The sequence below is a fragment of the Canis lupus genome, chromosome 25 (genome assembly GCF_003254725.2).
Source record: "Canis lupus dingo isolate Sandy chromosome 25, ASM325472v2, whole genome shotgun sequence".
NCBI lineage: Eukaryota > Metazoa > Chordata > Mammalia > Carnivora > Canidae > Canis > Canis lupus.
The window spans coordinates 47468186-47476666 of record NC_064267.1 but is presented as its reverse complement, the minus strand read 5'-3'; positions in this window follow the sequence as shown (position 1 = coordinate 47476666).

Below are 8481 nucleotides of genomic sequence, written 5' to 3'. Positions count from 1 at the left end.
TGGCACCTTTGGAAGTGACATTGGGATGGCCCAACCAAAGTGGGTCATGGATCATTAAGATGCTCATAAAAATCATGAACCTGCTTCTTGAAACTGCACACACCTTCCAGACCACTGCAAGAGGTGCAGACCCTAGCCCCATATTTCCTCACGGAGCCCAGGTCTGGAGCTCTGGCACAAGGCATGACCCACGTCTCTCCCACTGCCTGCCCCCTCCCACTGGCCTCCCTGGCATCTGGCTCTTAGGGCTGAGGGGGTGCCCCTGGCGCCTGACCACTGCCCCCCCTTGCAGCCGCAGTCAGCAGCCTGGGCAGCCCCCTTGCTGTTTCTAGTGTGAACGGGAATCCTAGGACGTTTGCTGCAGTGTCACACCACCCGGTGACACCACATGGTGAGAAATTTGGGGCTGGAAATAGAGACGGGAGTGAGAAGAGCCCCACTGTGCATTCAGCAGGCGGCCCTGGGCAAGGCCCTGGTCTCTGAGTTTCTGCAGCCTTGTCTACAAACGGGAGTGATGGTGGCAACGCCTGTGCTGAGCACTGACAAGCACTGGGTGAGCACTGGGTGAGTGAGCACTGGGCGAGCACTGGATGAGCACTGGGGAAGCACTGGTGAGCACTGGGCAAGCACTGGGTCAGCACTGATGAGCACTGGTGAGCACTGAATGAGCACTGGGCGAGCACTGGGCGAGCACTGGGCGAGCACTGGGTGAGCACTGGGCACTCAGGGAAGAGCCTGGTGGGCGGCGGGCGCCCCAGAACGCGCAAGAAGCCATCTGTCCCGCTGCCAGGCAGTTCAGATTGGCTGACATTCGCCCGGGACGACCAGGGCACATTCGGACGGCGTGATTTGCAAAATGCAAAGCATCCCCCTGGGAAACCCACTCTTGTTCCTTCATTACTACCTCGCAATACCCAGGAGGTGGGAAAGTCAAAAACATTGCCCCCGCTGTGAAGATGAGGAGGCTGGAGTCTCCGATTTTCTTCGCTCCCTCACCTGGTGCCTTGCCCTGGGTCCAGACCCCGAGCCGAAGCCCAGGACCGACGACGACGGCACCCCGGCGACCCCACGTGACAGGCACAGGCCACCCAGGTGCTACCCGTGGACTTCCCAACGGCCCGGAGGCTGCTCGGTCCTGACACCAGAGGCCTGGCTTGGGATCGGGCCCCAGAGCCGCACCAACGTCCCCTCCTGGGACCCCGCCTCTGCAGCCCTGTGGCAGCTACCGGCTTCCCGCGGGTGCCAGCTTTCAGCACTTGGCTTCCCCAGGCCTACGACACCTGCCTGTCGCCCATGCACAAAGCCTGGAAGGACCGGGGCAGCGACACCCGTGCGGTGGCCCCTGACAGTACGGAGCAGGGGCCCCCGGTAACTGCTCCCTCTTCTGTCCACGGGGAGACCATCCTCCGAGGCAGAGTCCACGCGGCTCCCAAGAGGATCCCCGTGAACGGACCCCACGGCCCACACTGCGGTGGGGGCCAGCGCGGGGAAGTACCTTCTGTAACCTTGTCTACTTGTCCCACGTCAGCCCCATGTCCCCGCACTGCCGTCCCCGCTGCACTGTGCCCACGTCCTTCCCCTGCCCAGCAGGGAGAGAAGGTCCTTCTCTCGGAAGGAAATCCAATGAAAATACTTCCATGTTGTCCCTAATCTTCAAAAGTCACAGGGTAATGGCTGCATCAGGGCTGTCAGTGCAATGCATCTGTTTTCTTAATATTGGATATTGCTTCTCTACAGAAAATAAATTTGTTTGGATAGGGGCACCTGGGTGACTCGGTCGCTGAAGCCTCTGCCTTGACCTCAAATCATGATCCCAGGATCCTGGGATCAAATCTCGCATCGGGCTCCCTGCTCAGTGGGGAGTCTGCTTCTCCCTCTCCCTCTGCCTGCCTCTGCCCCTGCTCATGCTCTCTCTCTCTCTCTCTCAAATAATAAAATCTTTAAAAAAAATTTTTGTATGGTTAGATTTTCCCTTTTCAAGAGAAATTCCCAGGAGTAAGCAAACAAACAGATTCAGTATTCTAGGTCCCTTCCCGTGGGGGATGAGGGATGTACTCACGTCCCTTGACCACTCATGGGGGTGACCATTTCTCCATTTTATTTACAAACGGTACTTATCCTTGTGAGAATGTGCACTCACCGTCTTGCCCATTTATTCACCAACTGCTTGATGCTTCCTATCAATCTGTGTGGGTCGCTGCAACCTCTGCCCACCTATCGAGTGTGAGAGCCATTGGTGGGTCCATGTCTACGGTGTGCGTTGCACACGCGCGTCCTGTGAAGCCTTAAGCAAGTTAACTCCATCATCTCCTGGTTGGGTTCAAGTGTTCTAACCCACAGGACAGAGAACTTTGGGACATGGAAGCCCTCGGTCCTGCGGCCTGTCCTCATTTTGTAACCCCCAACAATACCATTACCGTGTTCTAGTCTAGTTTTTGTGTAACCATTACATTTCCTCTTATAAAAAAGACATGGCCCACCCATTTTTGATGTGTGGGTTACGTTTAACATTCAATGTTGAGGATCAGTCATCATTCCATGTACTAGAAATCCTATGTTGAGAAGATTTTATTAGAAAAATTTTAAGTAATGCAGATGGCTATATATATATATATATATATATATATATATGTATATATATACATAAATACACACACACGATATTTGGTAGGAAACACTGGGTGAGAAGTAATTTTGCCTAGTTGAAAAATGACGAGCTGTTTAAACATAAAACATAGCAGTTCCCCTTTTGTAACGTAGCCTTGTGTTTTTCTTCAGCGCACAGTGTATTAGAACATATATTGTATTTTATCTTGCGTGTACTTACTGGTGACAAGACTTCAAGTGTGACAAAAGAGACCAGAGTGAAGGACAGAACGGATCTGCGGAGGGAAGCATCTCCTTGGAGAAACTGAGCTGATGGGGAAGCCAGCTGTCCCTTGCTCCTGGCAGCTTTTCTGGAACTCTGGCCCTTGTAAGATCTCGCTAACTTTGGATTCTGGGTATGTCCTTGGATCTTCTTAATAACAAATTCCTCTTTTGGTGTAAGTTAATTTGGGTGAGATTCTTTTACTTTTACGGTGTGGTTCCAGTGGGAACTCTACAAGGCTTTCTCAAATTCAATCTTCTATCACGTGAGGCTCTGTATAGAAGTCAGAGTATGGGCTGGCTCTGCTACTCACTAGCTGCGTGATTTTACAAAGTCATACGACCTTCATTTTCATATTTACATGGTAACAATGATAAAGCTTGCTTCATTATGAGGACCAAATGAGATATATGTGTGTGCGTGCATATATACACATATACATACATACATACATACATATATATATATATAATGCTTATCAACTATAAAACACTACAAATAGCCATTTGATATTATTTTGTCCTCAAAACAACTCTGAATTTTTTTTTTTTTTTTTAAGGAAACTACCATCTCAGCTGTTCTCTGGATGAGGACCTGAGTGGTGTGGTGCCGGGGTCACAGACCAGTCCTGGCTCAGAGCTTGGCTCATGGAAGTGTGGGCAAGTCCTCACTGGTGGAATTAGAAAGGCAATGCATACCATGAGCATGTCTGAAGGAATTGAGGGCTTTCCTTTCTGGAGAAAACACAGGTAAAGCAGTAGGTTGTAGGCAGGGCCTCAGATTCCCTCATCAGACCCATCCGGGAGGAGACCCAAAGCATTTCAAGGCACTTCTAGCCTCTTCTTGGCCAGGGTGTTTAGACAATTTGTGTTTAGTGCAATTACCGATATGGTCGGGTTGGAGTTTGCCATTTTGTTCTTGGTTTTCTATTTTTTTCCACATTGTGTCTTTCCCCCTTCTCTTCTTGGAGAGGTCTACAGACCAGCAGCAGAATGGAATCCCATAGAGAGATACCCTGTGAAGAGGCACCATCTCAAGAAGGGAAGACCAGGAAGAGGTTGATGCACCTCTCAGATTTTCAGGACACAAGAAGACACACAAGACCAATATTTAGCCCTTTGCCACCTGGACTATGTCTATTTTACAAAGCTAAAAGAGATATTTTTCACTTTAGTAAAAAGAATGGTTTTAATTATTCAAACTGTGGGTGTCAGCTCTATTTTTCTGGTTGCATGGGAAAAAAATGTTATTTTGGCAAAGGCTCCAAACTCTTTTCATCAAACTAAATATTCCTAAAAATTCAACAGTGTGAATTATTTCTTCCTTGAAAAATGGGGAAAAAAGGCAATCACCGCCACAGATCAGGTGCTATAACTGCAAATACATGAAGATACCACACCACTCAGGTTTGGAAAGAACCCAACACCAGAGGGTTTTTTTTAAAATATTTTATTTATTTATTCATAGACACAGAGAGAGAGGCAGAGACACAGGCAGAGGGAGAAGCAGGCTCCATGCAGGGAGCCCGACGTGGGACTCGATCCGGGGTCTCCAGGATCACACCCCAGGCTGCAAGCTGCGCCAAACCACTGTGCCACCAGGGCTGCCCAACACCAGAGGTTTTAAGACTCCAGCCCGGCTTATGTTTCGGAGTGGTGGTGCTTTGTCCCTTTTTCTTGCCGTGCAGTCGTCAACACGCACATTTGTGACCGACACATAACAAACAACTCGGTGCATGTGAAAGGGCAATGCCAGTCCAGGATGATTCAGGGACAAGATGCAGGAGGCACAGTCCTGTTGAGCTAAGTCAGCTCAGTAAGAGATGGGAGGCTCTCAAAGAAATGCAACAACGTCCAATTAAGGTGTTTTCTGTCTGTCCTAAGCACTACGATAAGTCAGTGTGGCTTTGGTAGTAACATAAATACATAAATCATTAGTGCGCTTCCCAGGGCTGGAGAAACAGGAAAGGGACCCTAGGCCTCAGACCCTCTGGCCACACGTAGAGCAAGGCATGTTCAGTCACACGCAGACACAGGTCAATAGTAAGGGGAGAGCGATCCAGAGGGAAAGATTCTGGGCCCTAGAACCTTCTAAAGTATTTGACTCGGGGGGCACCTGGGTGGCTCAGTGGTTGAGTGCCTGCCTTCAGCTCAGGGGGTGACCCCGGGGTTCCGGGATTGAGTCCCGCATTGGGCTCCCCGCAGGGAGCCTGGTTCTCCCTCTGCCTGTGTCTCTGCCTCTCTCTGTCTCATGAATAAATAAAAATAAATAAATAATTAATAAAAAAATAAATAATTTGATTCGGACAGAACCACGCTGACGAGACAGACTGAGGGAGAGTCCTGCCCCGTGCCACCAGGCAGGGCCGGAGACACCAGCGCGTGGGAACAAGAGGACAAACCCAGGCTGGCTTGGGGTGAAGGCACGGCTGCCCCCGACGGCCTCAGGTTTGCGAGCCAGTGAGCATCCCTTCTTGCTAAGCCAATGTGAGCTGGCTTTCTGCCATTTACAACCTAAATAAATAAATAAATAAATAAATAAATAAATAAATAAATAATGAACAACAGCCCTGCAGGAGTTCCAGTGAGGGGGCGATTGTGTGAGGGAGCCAGTCGGAGGGGCTTGTGGCGACCGTGGGGTTCACCAGGTCCCCTAGGAATGGGGTGAAGAAGGGGGAGGCGGAGAGGGGCAGTGAGGTTCAGCTGCCAAGCCACGAGAGAGCCAGACACTCGGTTATAAAACAAGTCACGAGGATGAAAAGTAGGGCAGAGGGAAGATAGTCAAGAACGTTGTCATAAGGACATCTGGGGACAGATGGGAGGACGCTCACGGTGGCGGGTACATAGAACTGTCAGATCACACCCTGTCCTGCACCTGAAACTAATACAATATTATATGTCTATGATGCTTCTAGTACAAGATTTTAAAAACAAACAAACAAAAAAACCCCACAAGGAGTCATTTATGACCTTAGTCAGGCACGTATCACTCAGGAGAAGGTACTTTGGTGGAGCAGAAATAGAATTAAAATTTCGTTTTCTAGGGGGGTCTGGGTGGCTCCATTGGTTAAGCCTCCGACTATTTTTTTTGTCTATTTTTTATTGGAGTTCGATTTGCCAACATATAGTATAACACCCAGTGCTCATCCCATCAACTGCCCCCCTCAGTGCCCGTCACCGACTCTTGGTCTCAGCTCAGGTCTTCCTTTTTTTTTTTTTTTTTAAGATTTTTTATTTATTTATTCATTAGAATACACAGAGAGGAGAGAGAGAGAGGCAGGGACACAAGCAGAGGGAGAAACAGGCTCCATGCAGTGATCCCGACGTGGGACTCGATCCCGGGTCTCCAGGATCAGGCCCTGGGCTGAACGCAGCGCTCAACCGCTGAGCCACCGGGGCTGCCCAGCTCAGGTCTTTCTTGATCTCAGGATCGTGGGCTTGAAACCCCGCCCTGGGCTCCGTGCTGGGCGTGGAGGCTCCTTAAAACGAATTGTTTTTCTTTTGTTTTCTAAGAAGAAGGCTTCAGCATTGAGAAAGAAAACGTGGTAGTTCCGTGCATGTTTTGGTTAATCTTTCATTGAGGAGATTAGAAAAATCCCTCGTCTGATAAACAGCCTGAAATTCCAAGTACTCAATCCTACAGGAATTCATGGTACAAATTTAGTCTTAATTATAGCATCAAAAAAGAAAAACCTAACCAAGCGGGAATTTTTAGCCTAAGCTGAGACAGGGCTGAGGTTGTTATTAAAAGCGTTCCTAGTGTGTTTACATTTAAGTAAAAGGTACCCCTCTCTGAACCCGGAGAATGAGAAAAGCTATCAATAAGGCCTCTTAACTTGTTACAAGTTCAAAGCAGGTCAATGTGCAACTAATAATTCCATCATTCCTTGATTTATGCTGCTCCATCACCAGTGTTTATTGGAGGCCGGGAGCAAGAGCCTTCCTGCCATCTCCCCGAGCCCGGGAAGCAGCCTTTGCTCTGCTGATGGTACCTGAACCCCACTCCACTTGCTTTGGTCAAAAGACCATTGCACCCCTAGATCTATCTGCACCCCAAAGGTTACCTCCAGCAGTGAGGTCAGCAGCTAAGGATTCCCACAGGTCACCCTAAAGGCCACTGGTCACTACTGTGGACTTCTAGATTATGTCTGATGTCTGTGTCTTTTTTTCCTTTCTTACTGCAAAGCAAACACAGTCTACAGAAGTGTCTCTGAGAAGGCAGAAAGCCTGGAGAGCCCCCCACTCTGCTGACACCATTTCTGGTTGATCTCAGGCGCTCAATAAATGTTTCATAAAGGAATTTGGCCCAACCTGCTTAGGAGGGCCTCCCGGGCACCAGCAGCCCGCGCTGCTGCATGAGGATGGCACTCAGCCTTGTAATAGGTGGCACTTATGGTGGATCATCTTCACTTTATTTTTTGGTGAAAAAAAAGTGAATTTGCAAAAAAGGCAAACTCTAGTTAGAAAGTTTCTAAATTGGTGGGCCAGCGAAGTAAAGCCCAAAAGATTATAAGATAAGCTGGAACCGGTTAACTTCCTACAAGAAGCAAAGGTGCAGTGTGGGCTGGGCAGGTGATGGGCTCACTTCTGAATGAGGAAGAGGGAGATATCTGATGTGGGACGTTTTCCTGCACACACGCATGTGTATCTGCACGCATGCACACATTCACATACTAAGCCTCTTACACCCCCAGAGCAGTGTCCGTTCTGCAGAAGCTTTCCATATGCATGACTCACATAAGCAGTGTTGCAACAACCCCAAGGAGGACCCAGATTTTGTATAGTATCTGCATGTTTTCAAGCTGGACATGAAGAGGTCTATCTCTCAAGTAATGACTACAAATTATTTTTTCTATTAGCCAAAGTGGTTTTTTCCTAACTACCCAATTTAATAACCTGGGGCAGGTTGAGTTCTATAATAAGGACCCAGAGATGCCCACAACCTTGGTTGAAATGGCTGCATCATCCCCTCCCCTTGGTGGATGGATGCACACCTGCGATGGCTTAATGGCTCCCTGGATCAGGGTACAACCTAGAAGCTCATCCATTATCGTCCACTGTGGTTCCCTGGTGGCTGTGCAGAGGGGAGCTGCGATGTGCAGCGACAGAATGAGCTTGCAAGAGGAGGCCGACTTCCAGAAGGGAATGCAGCCTAGCCGGCACTCAATTTCAGCTTTGCGGGACCCTGACCAAAGAGCCCAGTTGCCTGTGCTGGGATTTCTGATCAACAGAAACTGGGAGACACTGAAGGGGTCCTGTTCTAGGCCCAGGTTTATGACAATGAGTTATACAACAATAGGAAATTAATACAGATTCATTTCCTATGATTTTTATCTAGTTCTCCCTTTTTTTGTCGTCTTCACCTCTGACCTCTTATTTTCTCCACTTACCTCTGCCTGAATCCTGCACCCATTACATTATTTAATGGTAATACAGTCCCCAAGTTACAAGAAAAGGGAAAGAGGACCTTAGTTCTGCTTCTTGCTAATTCATCCAGGCCTTGAAACAAGCAGAAATAAAGGCAATCCCACTCATTTCTCAACAGGTGAACATATAGGATTTGATCTGGCAAGTGATTGTCCCAAACTCACACACTGGCCAGTCTGAAAGAGC